Here is a 15,975-nt window from a genome sequence, read left to right on the forward strand (position 1 = left end):
TCTGGCAGCCTCCCTGACAGCAAGCAGTGATAGTGCCCATGAAGGGGACCTTGTTGGGCCCGCCCCTTTCACGGTTATCGCTTCTCGGCCTTTTGGCTAAGATCAAGTGTAGTATCTGTTCTTATCAGTTTAATATCTGATACGTCCCCTATCTGGGGACCATATATTAAATGGATTTTTGAGAACGGGGGCCGATTTCGAAGCTTGCTTCCGTCGCCCTATGCATTGACCCGATATGGCAGTATCTTCGGGTACAGTGCACCACCCCCTTACAGGGTTAAAAAGAAAGATTCCTACTTTCATTGCTACCTGCTTGCTGGCTAGCCAGCTAGCCAGCCCTGTGGGCCTTGCTGCTGCTGCTGCTGCAGCCAAAAAACAAAAGGTGGTGCTGCTGCTGCTTCTGCTTCTGCTTGTGTCTGGCCGCTGTTGGAGCGTCCAGGCACAGGACTTCTGCTGCTGCTGACTAAATGGCCTCCTTAATTGGATCATTTGAGTAGCCAGCACACCTGTGCAGGTAGGGCATGACATGATAGGCAGCTGCCTTGATAGCGGGTGGGTGCTGAATGTTCCTAATTGACAAAATAAGATTAATGCTTATGAAGAAATATAAAATCTCATCCCTTCCCCAATATCGCGCCACACCCCTACCCCTTAATTCCCTGGTTGAACTTGATGGACATATGTCTTTTTTCGACCGTACTAACTATGTAACTATGTAACATAACATGGGGGGGGGGGGTCTCCTGGCTGTTCACACAGGTGTGTCATTGCTGTACATTGACCATGCATTGCTTCTGTGGTATTGCAAAGGCAAAGACAAATGCTTCCAGCCATCCATTGCACTAATGGATTGGTCATCAGCTGGCTGTCTATGTCCCGCATCAATATAGACCAAAGTACAGAGGGTTAGGCTATGCTATTGTGCACCTACCTGATGCATCAGAAGGTGCGAGGCCCTTGCTAAATTCTGTGCACAGACTTTGAGATCTATGCTTTAGACTGTATCTAAACCTGCTCCAACATGGACTGACATTCTGGCCTACTTTCAGCCGATGCGACTTGTCTGTCGCTGAACAGTCGCTTTTTATGTATTCAGCACCTATGTATAATGTTGTAAAAATGCTCTAGAAGCTAAAGTCGCAGAAATGTCACACATATTTGGCCTGCAACTTTCTGTGCGACAAATTCAGACAGGAAAAATCAGTATAAATCCTTAGAAAATTATCCCCCAGTGTCTCCATCTGCTGGCGGTATTGAATAAGCATTGCTGCACTGATGGGGTATGCATTAGACGAAAAAAAAGAAGAAAAAGAAGAATAATACGCCCAGAAAAGAGGCGAAAAGGAGAAAAACGTAAAAAAACGTGAAAAAAAAGTAAGAGGAAGAGAAGGGAAAAAAAGGTGGAAATGGGTTTAAAAGTGATTTCGGCGGAGAAATATATATATATATATATATATATATATATATATATATATATACGCGCACACACACACATATATATAAACGTATTCTCCGTTGAGATATTGCAGCCGCTGCTGTGTCCAGGCCCAGGAGCCTTAGCACTGTGCTGTGATGTCACTCAATACCACTGACATCACTAGGTGTAAACAACATCTCTCCTTTGCTGTGTATGTGACTATGGAGCTGTTTGGTGATGTCGTCTATTATGGCCTTCATAGAAGCAACAGGAGATTGTTGCATCCATCTAGAACCCTCAGAACTACAGTGCTATGATGTCACTCACTTCCACAGGCCTTGCAGAGTGTAAACAACAACAACCCAGCTTTGTTGTGTATGTAACCATAGGGATTTGTGATGTCACCTAGAACCTTCACAGCAGCGACAGCTTTATGAGGAGCATCAGCACTGCTCTGCCTGAGCAGAACCATCACCGCCATAGGTTGTCAAATAACCCGGGTTTAACCCACACAGGTAAGTCCAATGGGGTGCAGGCATGTCCTCTATGCTTACAGCTTCCCGTGGGTGTTGGTTTGATACCGTTTGGGGACAGCCAAGGAGGCATCTGCAGGCAACAAAGGTAGGTGTGTGCTTGTGTGTGTGTTTCCTATGCAGATCCTAAGCCCAGTGTCACATGCAAGTAGGAGGAGTAAGAAGGGTTCCTGGCAAATCCGGGTTATGGATTGCATTTAAAAAGGCCCCGTGGGAGTGCAATGGGACCCTGTCTTGCTGCTTAGCAATAATGGTATGGGTTTAGGTTCTGCTGTGTGTACTGGTGGTTGACTGCCCCCCAGCCCAGAGTGTGCATGGAAAATTGTCTGGCAGCCTCCCTGACAGCAAGCAGTGATAGTGCCCATGAAGGGGACCTTGTTGGGCCCGCCCCTTTCACGGTTATCGCTTCTCGGCCTTTTGGCTAAGATCAAGTGTAGTATCTGTTCTTATCAGTTTAATATCTGATACGTCCCCTATCTGGGGACCATATATTAAATGGATTTTTGAGAACGGGGGCCGATTTCGAAGCTTGTTTCCGTCGCCCTATGCATTGACCCGATATGGCAGTATCTTCGGGTACAGTGCACCACCCCCTTACAGGGTTAAAAAGAAAGATTCCTACTTTCATTGCTACCTGCTTGCTGGCTAGCCAGCTAGCCAGCCCTGTGGGCCTTGCTGCTGCTGCTGCTGCAGCCAAAAAACAAAAGGTGGTGCTGCTGCTGCTTCTGCTTCTGCTTGTGTCTGGCCGCTGTTGGAGCGTCCAGGCACAGGACTTCTGCTGCTGCTGACTAAATGGCCTCCTTAATTGGATCATTTGAGTAGCCAGCACACCTGTGCAGGTAGGGCATGACATGATAGGCAGCTGCCTTGATAGCGGGTGGGTGCTGAATGTTCCTAATTGACAAAATAAGATTAATGCTTATGAAGAAATATAAAATCTCATCCCTTCCCCAATATCGCGCCACACCCCTACCCCTTAATTCCCTGGTTGAACTTGATGGACATATGTCTTTTTTCGACCGTACTAACTATGTAACTATGTAACATAACATGGGGGGGGGGTCTCCTGGCTGTTCACACAGGTGTGTCATTGCTGTACATTGACCATGCATTGCTTCTGTGGTATTGCAAAGGCAAAGACAAATGCTTCCAGCCATCCATTGCACTAATGGATTGGTCATCAGCTGGCTGTCTATGTCCCGCATCAATATAGACCAAAGTACAGAGGGTTAGGCTATGCTATTGTGCACCTACCTGATGCATCAGAAGGTGCGAGGCCCTTGCTAAATTCTGTGCACAGACTTTGAGATCTATGCTTTAGACTGTATCTAAACCTGCTCCAACATGGACTGACATTCTGGCCTACTTTCAGCCGATGCGACTTGTCTGTCGCTGAACAGTCGCTTTTTATGTATTCAGCACCTATGTATAATGTTGTAAAAATGCTCTAGAAGCTAAAGTCGCAGAAATGTCACACATATTTGGCCTGCAACTTTCTGTGCGACAAATTCAGACAGGAAAAATCAGTATAAATCCTTAGAAAATTATCCCCCAGTGTCTCCATCTGCTGGCGGTATTGAATAAGCATTGCTGCACTGATGGGGTATGCATTAGACGAAAAAAAAGAAGAAAAAGAAGAATAATACGCCCAGAAAAGAGGCGAAAAGGAGAAAAACGTAAAAAAACGTGAAAAAAAAGTAAGAGGAAGAGAAGGGAAAAAAAGGTGGAAATGGGTTTAAAAGTGATTTCGGCGGAGAAATATATATATATATATATATATATATATATATATATATATATATATACGCGCACACACACACATATATATAAACGTATTCTCCGTTGAGATATTGCAGCCGCTGCTGTGTCCAGGCCCAGGAGCCTTAGCACTGTGCTGTGATGTCACTCAATACCACTGACATCACTAGGTGTAAACAACATCTCTCCTTTGCTGTGTATGTGACTATGGAGCTGTTTGGTGATGTCGTCTATTATGGCCTTCATAGAAGCAACAGGAGATTGTTGCATCCATCTAGAACCCTCAGAACTACAGTGCTATGATGTCACTCACTTCCACAGGCCTTGCAGAGTGTAAACAACAACAACCCAGCTTTGTTGTGTATGTAACCATAGGGATTTGTGATGTCACCTAGAACCTTCACAGCAGCGACAGCTTTATGAGGAGCATCAGCACTGCTCTGCCTGAGCAGAACCATCACCGCCATAGGTTGTCAAATAACCCGGGTTTAACCCACACAGGTAAGTCCAATGGGGTGCAGGCATGTCCTCTATGCTTACAGCTTCCCGTGGGTGTTGGTTTGATACCGTTTGGGGACAGCCAAGGAGGCATCTGCAGGCAACAAAGGTAGGTGTGTGCTTGTGTGTGTGTTTCCTATGCAGATCCTAAGCCCAGTGTCACATGCAAGTAGGAGGAGTAAGAAGGGTTCCTGGCAAATCCGGGTTATGGATTGCATTTAAAAAGGCCCCGTGGGAGTGCAATGGGCCCCTGTCTTGCTGCTTAGCAATAATGGTATGGGTTTAGGTTCTGCTGTGTGTACTGGTGGTTGACTGCCCCCCAGCCCAGAGTGTGCATGGAAAATTGTCTGGCAGCCTCCCTGACAGCAAGCAGTGATAGTGCCCATGAAGGGGACCTTGTTGGGCCCGCCCCTTTCACGGTTATCGCTTCTCGGCCTTTTGGCTAAGATCAAGTGTAGTATCTGTTCTTATCAGTTTAATATCTGATACGTCCCCTATCTGGGGACCATATATTAAATGGATTTTTGAGAACGGGGGCCGATTTCGAAGCTTGCTTCCGTCGCCCTATGCATTGACCCGATATGGCAGTATCTTCGGGTACAGTGCACCACCCCCTTACAGGGTTAAAAAGAAAGATTCCTACTTTCATTGCTACCTGCTTGCTGGCTAGCCAGCTAGCCAGCCCTGTGGGCCTTGCTGCTGCTGCTGCTGCAGCCAAAAAACAAAAGGTGGTGCTGCTGCTGCTTCTGCTTCTGCTTGTGTCTGGCCGCTGTTGGAGCGTCCAGGCACAGGACTTCTGCTGCTGCTGACTAAATGGCCTCCTTAATTGGATCATTTGAGTAGCCAGCACACCTGTGCAGGTAGGGCATGACATGATAGGCAGCTGCCTTGATAGCGGGTGGGTGCTGAATGTTCCTAATTGACAAAATAAGATTAATGCTTATGAAGAAATATAAAATCTCATCCCTTCCCCAATATCGCGCCACACCCCTACCCCTTAATTCCCTGGTTGAACTTGATGGACATATGTCTTTTTTCGACCGTACTAACTATGTAACTATGTAACATAACATGGGGGGGGGGGTCTCCTGGCTGTTCACACAGGTGTGTCATTGCTGTACATTGACCATGCATTGCTTCTGTGGTATTGCAAAGGCAAAGACAAATGCTTCCAGCCATCCATTGCACTAATGGATTGGTCATCAGCTGGCTGTCTATGTCCCGCATCAATATAGACCAAAGTACAGAGGGTTAGGCTATGCTATTGTGCACCTACCTGATGCATCAGAAGGTGCGAGGCCCTTGCTAAATTCTGTGCACAGACTTTGAGATCTATGCTTTAGACTGTATCTAAACCTGCTCCAACATGGACTGACATTCTGGCCTACTTTCAGCCGATGCGACTTGTCTGTCGCTGAACAGTCGCTTTTTATGTATTCAGCACCTATGTATAATGTTGTAAAAATGCTCTAGAAGCTAAAGTCGCAGAAATGTCACACATATTTGGCCTGCAACTTTCTGTGCGACAAATTCAGACAGGAAAAATCAGTATAAATCCTTAGAAAATTATCCCCCAGTGTCTCCATCTGCTGGCGGTATTGAATAAGCATTGCTGCACTGATGGGGTATGCATTAGACGAAAAAAAAGAAGAAAAAGAAGAATAATACGCCCAGAAAAGAGGCGAAAAGGAGAAAAACGTAAAAAAACGTGAAAAAAAAGTAAGAGGAAGAGAAGGGAAAAAAAGGTGGAAATGGGTTTAAAAGTGATTTCGGCGGAGAAATATATATATATATATATATATATATATATATATATATATATATATACGCGCACACACACACATATATATAAACGTATTCTCCGTTGAGATATTGCAGCCGCTGCTGTGTCCAGGCCCAGGAGCCTTAGCACTGTGCTGTGATGTCACTCAATACCACTGACATCACTAGGTGTAAACAACATCTCTCCTTTGCTGTGTATGTGACTATGGAGCTGTTTGGTGATGTCGTCTATTATGGCCTTCATAGAAGCAACAGGAGATTGTTGCATCCATCTAGAACCCTCAGAACTACAGTGCTATGATGTCACTCACTTCCACAGGCCTTGCAGAGTGTAAACAACAACAACCCAGCTTTGTTGTGTATGTAACCATAGGGATTTGTGATGTCACCTAGAACCTTCACAGCAGCGACAGCTTTATGAGGAGCATCAGCACTGCTCTGCCTGAGCAGAACCATCACCGCCATAGGTTGTCAAATAACCCGGGTTTAACCCACACAGGTAAGTCCAATGGGGTGCAGGCATGTCCTCTATGCTTACAGCTTCCCGTGGGTGTTGGTTTGATACCGTTTGGGGACAGCCAAGGAGGCATCTGCAGGCAACAAAGGTAGGTGTGTGCTTGTGTGTGTGTTTCCTATGCAGATCCTAAGCCCAGTGTCACATGCAAGTAGGAGGAGTAAGAAGGGTTCCTGGCAAATCCGGGTTATGGATTGCATTTAAAAAGGCCCCGTGGGAGTGCAATGGGCCCCTGTCTTGCTGCTTAGCAATAATGGTATGGGTTTAGGTTCTGCTGTGTGTACTGGTGGTTGACTGCCCCCCAGCCCAGAGTGTGCATGGAAAATTGTCTGGCAGCCTCCCTGACAGCAAGCAGTGATAGTGCCCATGAAGGGGACCTTGTTGGGCCCGCCCCTTTCACGGTTATCGCTTCTCGGCCTTTTGGCTAAGATCAAGTGTAGTATCTGTTCTTATCAGTTTAATATCTGATACGTCCCCTATCTGGGGACCATATATTAAATGGATTTTTGAGAACGGGGGCCGATTTCGAAGCTTGCTTCCGTCGCCCTATGCATTGACCCGATATGGCAGTATCTTCGGGTACAGTGCACCACCCCCTTACAGGGTTAAAAAGAAAGATTCCTACTTTCATTGCTACCTGCTTGCTGGCTAGCCAGCTAGCCAGCCCTGTGGGCCTTGCTGCTGCTGCTGCTGCAGCCAAAAAACAAAAGGTGGTGCTGCTGCTGCTTCTGCTTCTGCTTGTGTCTGGCCGCTGTTGGAGCGTCCAGGCACAGGACTTCTGCTGCTGCTGACTAAATGGCCTCCTTAATTGGATCATTTGAGTAGCCAGCACACCTGTGCAGGTAGGGCATGACATGATAGGCAGCTGCCTTGATAGCGGGTGGGTGCTGAATGTTCCTAATTGACAAAATAAGATTAATGCTTATGAAGAAATATAAAATCTCATCCCTTCCCCAATATCGCGCCACACCCCTACCCCTTAATTCCCTGGTTGAACTTGATGGACATATGTCTTTTTTCGACCGTACTAACTATGTAACTATGTAACATAACATGGGGGGGGGGGGTCTCCTGGCTGTTCACACAGGTGTGTCATTGCTGTACATTGACCATGCATTGCTTCTGTGGTATTGCAAAGGCAAAGACAAATGCTTCCAGCCATCCATTGCACTAATGGATTGGTCATCAGCTGGCTGTCTATGTCCCGCATCAATATAGACCAAAGTACAGAGGGTTAGGCTATGCTATTGTGCACCTACCTGATGCATCAGAAGGTGCGAGGCCCTTGCTAAATTCTGTGCACAGACTTTGAGATCTATGCTTTAGACTGTATCTAAACCTGCTCCAACATGGACTGACATTCTGGCCTACTTTCAGCCGATGCGACTTGTCTGTCGCTGAACAGTCGCTTTTTATGTATTCAGCACCTATGTATAATGTTGTAAAAATGCTCTAGAAGCTAAAGTCGCAGAAATGTCACACATATTTGGCCTGCAACTTTCTGTGCGACAAATTCAGACAGGAAAAATCAGTATAAATCCTTAGAAAATTATCCCCCAGTGTCTCCATCTGCTGGCGGTATTGAATAAGCATTGCTGCACTGATGGGGTATGCATTAGACGAAAAAAAAGAAGAAAAAGAAGAATAATACGCCCAGAAAAGAGGCGAAAAGGAGAAAAACGTAAAAAAACGTGAAAAAAAAGTAAGAGGAAGAGAAGGGAAAAAAAGGTGGAAATGGGTTTAAAAGTGATTTCGGCGGAGAAATATATATATATATATATATATATATATATATATATATATACGCGCACACACACACATATATATAAACGTATTCTCCGTTGAGATATTGCAGCCGCTGCTGTGTCCAGGCCCAGGAGCCTTAGCACTGTGCTGTGATGTCACTCAATACCACTGACATCACTAGGTGTAAACAACATCTCTCCTTTGCTGTGTATGTGACTATGGAGCTGTTTGGTGATGTCGTCTATTATGGCCTTCATAGAAGCAACAGGAGATTGTTGCATCCATCTAGAACCCTCAGAACTACAGTGCTATGATGTCACTCACTTCCACAGGCCTTGCAGAGTGTAAACAACAACAACCCAGCTTTGTTGTGTATGTAACCATAGGGATTTGTGATGTCACCTAGAACCTTCACAGCAGCGACAGCTTTATGAGGAGCATCAGCACTGCTCTGCCTGAGCAGAACCATCACCGCCATAGGTTGTCAAATAACCCGGGTTTAACCCACACAGGTAAGTCCAATGGGGTGCAGGCATGTCCTCTATGCTTACAGCTTCCCGTGGGTGTTGGTTTGATACCGTTTGGGGACAGCCAAGGAGGCATCTGCAGGCAACAAAGGTAGGTGTGTGCTTGTGTGTGTGTTTCCTATGCAGATCCTAAGCCCAGTGTCACATGCAAGTAGGAGGAGTAAGAAGGGTTCCTGGCAAATCCGGGTTATGGATTGCATTTAAAAAGGCCCCGTGGGAGTGCAATGGGCCCCTGTCTTGCTGCTTAGCAATAATGGTATGGGTTTAGGTTCTGCTGTGTGTACTGGTGGTTGACTGCCCCCCAGCCCAGAGTGTGCATGGAAAATTGTCTGGCAGCCTCCCTGACAGCAAGCAGTGATAGTGCCCATGAAGGGGACCTTGTTGGGCCCGCCCCTTTCACGGTTATCGCTTCTCGGCCTTTTGGCTAAGATCAAGTGTAGTATCTGTTCTTATCAGTTTAATATCTGATACGTCCCCTATCTGGGGACCATATATTAAATGGATTTTTGAGAACGGGGGCCGATTTCGAAGCTTGCTTCCGTCGCCCTATGCATTGACCCGATATGGCAGTATCTTCGGGTACAGTGCACCACCCCCTTACAGGGTTAAAAAGAAAGATTCCTACTTTCATTGCTACCTGCTTGCTGGCTAGCCAGCTAGCCAGCCCTGTGGGCCTTGCTGCTGCTGCTGCTGCAGCCAAAAAACAAAAGGTGGTGCTGCTGCTGCTTCTGCTTCTGCTTGTGTCTGGCCGCTGTTGGAGCGTCCAGGCACAGGACTTCTGCTGCTGCTGACTAAATGGCCTCCTTAATTGGATCATTTGAGTAGCCAGCACACCTGTGCAGGTAGGGCATGACATGATAGGCAGCTGCCTTGATAGCGGGTGGGTGCTGAATGTTCCTAATTGACAAAATAAGATTAATGCTTATGAAGAAATATAAAATCTCATCCCTTCCCCAATATCGCGCCACACCCCTACCCCTTAATTCCCTGGTTGAACTTGATGGACATGTGTCTTTTTTCGACCGTACTAACTATGTAACTATGTAACATAACATGGGGGGGGGGTCTCCTGGCTGTTCACACAGGTGTGTCATTGCTGTACATTGACCATGCATTGCTTCTGTGGTATTGCAAAGGCAAAGACAAATGCTTCCAGCCATCCATTGCACTAATGGATTGGTCATCAGCTGGCTGTCTATGTCCCGCATCAATATAGACCAAAGTACAGAGGGTTAGGCTATGCTATTGTGCACCTACCTGATGCATCAGAAGGTGCGAGGCCCTTGCTAAATTCTGTGCACAGACTTTGAGATCTATGCTTTAGACTGTATCTAAACCTGCTCCAACATGGACTGACATTCTGGCCTACTTTCAGCCGATGCGACTTGTCTGTCGCTGAACAGTCGCTTTTTATGTATTCAGCACCTATGTATAATGTTGTAAAAATGCTCTAGAAGCTAAAGTCGCAGAAATGTCACACATATTTGGCCTGCAACTTTCTGTGCGACAAATTCAGACAGGAAAAATCAGTATAAATCCTTAGAAAATTATCCCCCAGTGTCTCCATCTGCTGGCGGTATTGAATAAGCATTGCTGCACTGATGGGGTATGCATTAGACGAAAAAAAAGAAGAAAAAGAAGAAGAATACGCCCAGAAAAGAGGCGAAAAGGAGAAAAACGTAAAAAAAACGTGAAAAAAAAGTAAGAGGAAGAGAAGGGAAAAAAAGGTGGAAATGGGTTTAAAAGTGATTTCGGCGGAGAAATATATATATATATATATATATATATATATATATATATATATATATACGCGCACACACACACATATATATAAACGTATTCTCCGTTGAGATATTGCAGCCGCTGCTGTGTCCAGGCCCAGGAGCCTTAGCACTGTGCTGTGATGTCACTCAATACCACTGACATCACTAGGTGTAAACAACATCTCTCCTTTGCTGTGTATGTGACTATGGAGCTGTTTGGTGATGTCGTCTATTATGGCCTTCATAGAAGCAACAGGAGATTGTTGCATCCATCTAGAACCCTCAGAACTACAGTGCTATGATGTCACTCACTTCCACAGGCCTTGCAGAGTGTAAACAACAACAACCCAGCTTTGTTGTGTATGTAACCATAGGGATTTGTGATGTCACCTAGAACCTTCACAGCAGCGACAGCTTTATGAGGAGCATCAGCACTGCTCTGCCTGAGCAGAACCATCACCGCCATAGGTTGTCAAATAACCCGGGTTTAACCCACACAGGTAAGTCCAATGGGGTGCAGGCATGTCCTCTATGCTTACAGCTTCCCGTGGGTGTTGGTTTGATACCGTTTGGGGACAGCCAAGGAGGCATCTGCAGGCAACAAAGGTAGGTGTGTGCTTGTGTGTGTGTTTCCTATGCAGATCCTAAGCCCAGTGTCACATGCAAGTAGGAGGAGTAAGAAGGGTTCCTGGCAAATCCGGGTTATGGATTGCATTTAAAAAGGCCCCGTGGGAGTGCAATGGGCCCCTGTCTTGCTGCTTAGCAATAATGGTATGGGTTTAGGTTCTGCTGTGTGCACTGGTGGTTGACTGCCCCCCAGCCCAGAGTGTGCATGGAAAATTGTCTGGCAGCCTCCCTGACAGCAAGCAGTGATAGTGCCCATGAAGGGGACCTTGTTGGGCCCGCCCCTTTCACGGTTATCGCTTCTCGGCCTTTTGGCTAAGATCAAGTGTAGTATCTGTTCTTATCAGTTTAATATCTGATACGTCCCCTATCTGGGGACCATATATTAAATGGATTTTTGAGAACGGGGGCCGATTTCGAAGCTTGCTTCCGTCGCCCTATGCATTGACCCGATATGGCAGTATCTTCGGGTACAGTGCACCACCCCCTTACAGGGTTAAAAAGAAAGATTCCTACTTTCATTGCTACCTGCTTGCTGGCTAGCCAGCTAGCCAGCCCTGTGGGCCTTGCTGCTGCTGCTGCTGCAGCCAAAAAACAAAAGGTGGTGCTGCTGCTGCTTCTGCTTCTGCTTGTGTCTGGCCGCTGTTGGAGCGTCCAGGCACAGGACTTCTGCTGCTGCTGACTAAATGGCCTCCTTAATTGGATCATTTGAGTAGCCAGCACACCTGTGCAGGTAGGGCATGACATGATAGGCAGCTGCCTTGATAGCGGGTGGGTGCTGAATGTTCCTAATTGACAAAATAAGATTAATGCTTATGAAGAAATATAAAATCTCATCCCTTCCCCAATATCGCGCCACACCCCTACCCCTTAATTCCCTGGTTGAACTTGATGGACATATGTCTTTTTTCGACCGTACTAACTATGTAACTATGTAACATAACATGGGGGGGGGGGTCTCCTGGCTGTTCACACAGGTGTGTCATTGCTGTACATTGACCATGCATTGCTTCTGTGGTATTGCAAAGGCAAAGACAAATGCTTCCAGCCATCCATTGCACTAATGGATTGGTCATCAGCTGGCTGTCTATGTCCCGCATCAATATAGACCAAAGTACAGAGGGTTAGGCTATGCTATTGTGCACCTACCTGATGCATCAGAAGGTGCGAGGCCCTTGCTAAATTCTGTGCACAGACTTTGAGATCTATGCTTTAGACTGTATCTAAACCTGCTCCAACATGGACTGACATTCTGGCCTACTTTCAGCCGATGCGACTTGTCTGTCGCTGAACAGTCGCTTTTTATGTATTCAGCACCTATGTATAATGTTGTAAAAATGCTCTAGAAGCTAAAGTCGCAGAAATGTCACACATATTTGGCCTGCAACTTTCTGTGCGACAAATTCAGACAGGAAAAATCAGTATAAATCCTTAGAAAATTATCCCCCAGTGTCTCCATCTGCTGGCGGTATTGAATAAGCATTGCTGCACTGATGGGGTATGCATTAGACGAAAAAAAAGAAGAAAAAGAAGAATAATACGCCCAGAAAAGAGGCGAAAAGGAGAAAAACGTAAAAAAACGTGAAAAAAAAGTAAGAGGAAGAGAAGGGAAAAAAAGGTGGAAATGGGTTTAAAAGTGATTTCGGCGGAGAAATATATATATATATATATATATATATATATATATATATACGCGCACACACACACATATATATAAACGTATTCTCCGTTGAGATATTGCAGCCGCTGCTGTGTCCAGGCCCAGGAGCCTTAGCACTGTGCTGTGATGTCACTCAATACCACTGACATCACTAGGTGTAAACAACATCTCTCCTTTGCTGTGTATGTGACTATGGAGCTGTTTGGTGATGTCGTCTATTATGGCCTTCATAGAAGCAACAGGAGATTGTTGCATCCATCTAGAACCCTCAGAACTACAGTGCTATGATGTCACTCACTTCCACAGGCCTTGCAGAGTGTAAACAACAACAACCCAGCTTTGTTGTGTATGTAACCATAGGGATTTGTGATGTCACCTAGAACCTTCACAGCAGCGACAGCTTTATGAGGAGCATCAGCACTGCTCTGCCTGAGCAGAACCATCACCGCCATAGGTTGTCAAATAACCCGGGTTTAACCCACACAGGTAAGTCCAATGGGGTGCAGGCATGTCCTCTATGCTTACAGCTTCCCGTGGGTGTTGGTTTGATACCGTTTGGGGACAGCCAAGGAGGCATCTGCAGGCAACAAAGGTAGGTGTGTGCTTGTGTGTGTGTTTCCTATGCAGATCCTAAGCCCAGTGTCACATGCAAGTAGGAGGAGTAAGAAGGGTTCCTGGCAAATCCGGGTTATGGATTGCATTTAAAAAGGCCCCGTGGGAGTGCAATGGGCCCCTGTCTTGCTGCTTAGCAATAATGGTATGGGTTTAGGTTCTGCTGTGTGTACTGGTGGTTGACTGCCCCCCAGCCCAGAGTGTGCATGGAAAATTGTCTGGCAGCCTCCCTGACAGCAAGCAGTGATAGTGCCCATGAAGGGGACCTTGTTGGGCCCGCCCCTTTCACGGTTATCGCTTCTCGGCCTTTTGGCTAAGATCAAGTGTAGTATCTGTTCTTATCAGTTTAATATCTGATACGTCCCCTATCTGGGGACCATATATTAAATGGATTTTTGAGAACGGGGGCCGATTTCGAAGCTTGCTTCCGTCGCCCTATGCATTGACCCGATATGGCAGTATCTTCGGGTACAGTGCACCACCCCCTTACAGGGTTAAAAAGAAAGATTCCTACTTTCATTGCTACCTGCTTGCTGGCTAGCCAGCTAGCCAGCCCTGTGGGCCTTGCTGCTGCTGCTGCTGCAGCCAAAAAACAAAAGGTGGTGCTGCTGCTGCTTCTGCTTCTGCTTGTGTCTGGCCGCTGTTGGAGCGTCCAGGCACAGGACTTCTGCTGCTGCTGACTAAATGGCCTCCTTAATTGGATCATTTGAGTAGCCAGCACACCTGTGCAGGTAGGGCATGACATGATAGGCAGCTGCCTTGATAGCGGGTGGGTGCTGAATGTTCCTAATTGACAAAATAAGATTAATGCTTATGAAGAAATATAAAATCTCATCCCTTCCCCAATATCGCGCCACACCCCTACCCCTTAATTCCCTGGTTGAACTTGATGGACATATGTCTTTTTTCGACCGTACTAACTATGTAACTATGTAACATAACATGGGGGGGGGGGTCTCCTGGCTGTTCACACAGGTGTGTCATTGCTGTACATTGACCATGCATTGCTTCTGTGGTATTGCAAAGGCAAAGACAAATGCTTCCAGCCATCCATTGCACTAATGGATTGGTCATCAGCTGGCTGTCTATGTCCCGCATCAATATAGACCAAAGTACAGAGGGTTAGGCTATGCTATTGTGCACCTACCTGATGCATCAGAAGGTGCGAGGCCCTTGCTAAATTCTGTGCACAGACTTTGAGATCTATGCTTTAGACTGTATCTAAACCTGCTCCAACATGGACTGACATTCTGGCCTACTTTCAGCCGATGCGACTTGTCTGTCGCTGAACAGTCGCTTTTTATGTATTCAGCACCTATGTATAATGTTGTAAAAATGCTCTAGAAGCTAAAGTCGCAGAAATGTCACACATATTTGGCCTGCAACTTTCTGTGCGACAAATTCAGACAGGAAAAATCAGTATAAATCCTTAGAAAATTATCCCCCAGTGTCTCCATCTGCTGGCGGTATTGAATAAGCATTGCTGCACTGATGGGGTATGCATTAGATGAAAAAAAAGAAGAAAAAGAAGAATAATACGCCCAGAAAAGAGGCGAAAAGGAGAAAAACGTAAAAAAACGTGAAAAAAAAGTAAGAGGAAGAGAAGGGAAAAAAAGGTGGAAATGGGTTTAAAAGTGATTTCGGCGGAGAAATATATATATATATATATATATATATATATATATACGCGCACACACACACATATATATAAACGTATTCTCCGTTGAGATATTGCAGCCGCTGCTGTGTCCAGGCCCAGGAGCCTTAGCACTGTGCTGTGATGTCACTCAATACCACTGACATCACTAGGTGTAAACAACATCTCTCCTTTGCTGTGTATGTGACTATGGAGCTGTTTGGTGATGTCGTCTATTATGGCCTTCATAGAAGCAACAGGAGATTGTTGCATCCATCTAGAACCCTCAGAACTACAGTGCTATGATGTCACTCACTTCCACAGGCCTTGCAGAGTGTAAACAACAACAACCCAGCTTTGTTGTGTATGTAACCATAGGGATTTGTGATGTCACCTAGAACCTTCACAGCAGCGACAGCTTTATGAGGAGCATCAGCACTGCTCTGCCTGAGCAGAACCATCACCGCCATAGGTTGTCAAATAACCCGGGTTTAACCCACACAGGTAAGTCCAATGGGGTGCAGGCATGTCCTCTATGCTTACAGCTTCCCGTGGGTGTTGGTTTGATACCGTTTGGGGACAGCCAAGGAGGCATCTGCAGGCAACAAAGGTAGGTGTGTGCTTGTGTGTGTGTTTCCTATGCAGATCCTAAGCCCAGTGTCACATGCAAGTAGGAGGAGTAAGAAGGGTTCCTGGCAAATCCGGGTTATGGATTGCATTTAATGCATTTAAAAAGGCCCCGTGGGAGTGCAATGGGCCCCTGTCTTGCTGCTTAGCAATAATGGTATGGGTTTAGGTTCTGCTGTGTGTACTGGTGGTTGACTGCCCCCCAGCCCAGAGTGTGCATGGAAAATTGTCTGGCAGCCTCCCTGACAGCAAGCAGTGATAGTGCCCATGAAGGGGAC

At 46.1% G+C, this 15,975-nt stretch overlaps 7 non-coding genes across 7 annotated transcripts; all 7 read left to right on the forward strand.

Annotated features, from left to right (window-relative positions):
• The first annotated feature begins 76 nt into the window (after positions 1 to 76).
• Positions 77 to 267, forward strand: LOC130329469 (U2 spliceosomal RNA). Its single transcript, XR_008873032.1, has one exon. It is a non-coding gene; the product is annotated as a U2 spliceosomal RNA (small nuclear RNA).
• Positions 268 to 2,351: 2,084 nt separating this feature from the next.
• On the forward strand, positions 2,352 to 2,542 carry LOC130329517 (U2 spliceosomal RNA). Its single transcript, XR_008873075.1, has one exon. It is a non-coding gene; the product is annotated as a U2 spliceosomal RNA (small nuclear RNA).
• A 2,086-nt stretch (positions 2,543 to 4,628) lies between these two features.
• Positions 4,629 to 4,819, forward strand: LOC130329472 (U2 spliceosomal RNA). Its single transcript, XR_008873034.1, has one exon. It is a non-coding gene; the product is annotated as a U2 spliceosomal RNA (small nuclear RNA).
• Positions 4,820 to 6,906: 2,087 nt separating this feature from the next.
• Positions 6,907 to 7,097, forward strand: LOC130329473 (U2 spliceosomal RNA). The gene has a single exon (XR_008873035.1). It is a non-coding gene; the product is annotated as a U2 spliceosomal RNA (small nuclear RNA).
• A 2,082-nt stretch (positions 7,098 to 9,179) lies between these two features.
• LOC130329474 (U2 spliceosomal RNA) lies at positions 9,180 to 9,370 on the forward strand. The gene has a single exon (XR_008873036.1). It is a non-coding gene; the product is annotated as a U2 spliceosomal RNA (small nuclear RNA).
• Positions 9,371 to 11,457: 2,087 nt separating this feature from the next.
• On the forward strand, positions 11,458 to 11,648 carry LOC130329475 (U2 spliceosomal RNA). Its single transcript, XR_008873037.1, has one exon. It is a non-coding gene; the product is annotated as a U2 spliceosomal RNA (small nuclear RNA).
• A 2,079-nt stretch (positions 11,649 to 13,727) lies between these two features.
• Positions 13,728 to 13,918, forward strand: LOC130329476 (U2 spliceosomal RNA). The gene has a single exon (XR_008873038.1). It is a non-coding gene; the product is annotated as a U2 spliceosomal RNA (small nuclear RNA).
• The last annotated feature ends 2,057 nt before the right edge of the window (positions 13,919 to 15,975 follow it).

Source organism: Hyla sarda, unplaced genomic scaffold (assembly GCF_029499605.1).
Source record: "Hyla sarda isolate aHylSar1 unplaced genomic scaffold, aHylSar1.hap1 scaffold_318, whole genome shotgun sequence".
Taxonomy (NCBI): domain Eukaryota; kingdom Metazoa; phylum Chordata; class Amphibia; order Anura; family Hylidae; genus Hyla; species Hyla sarda.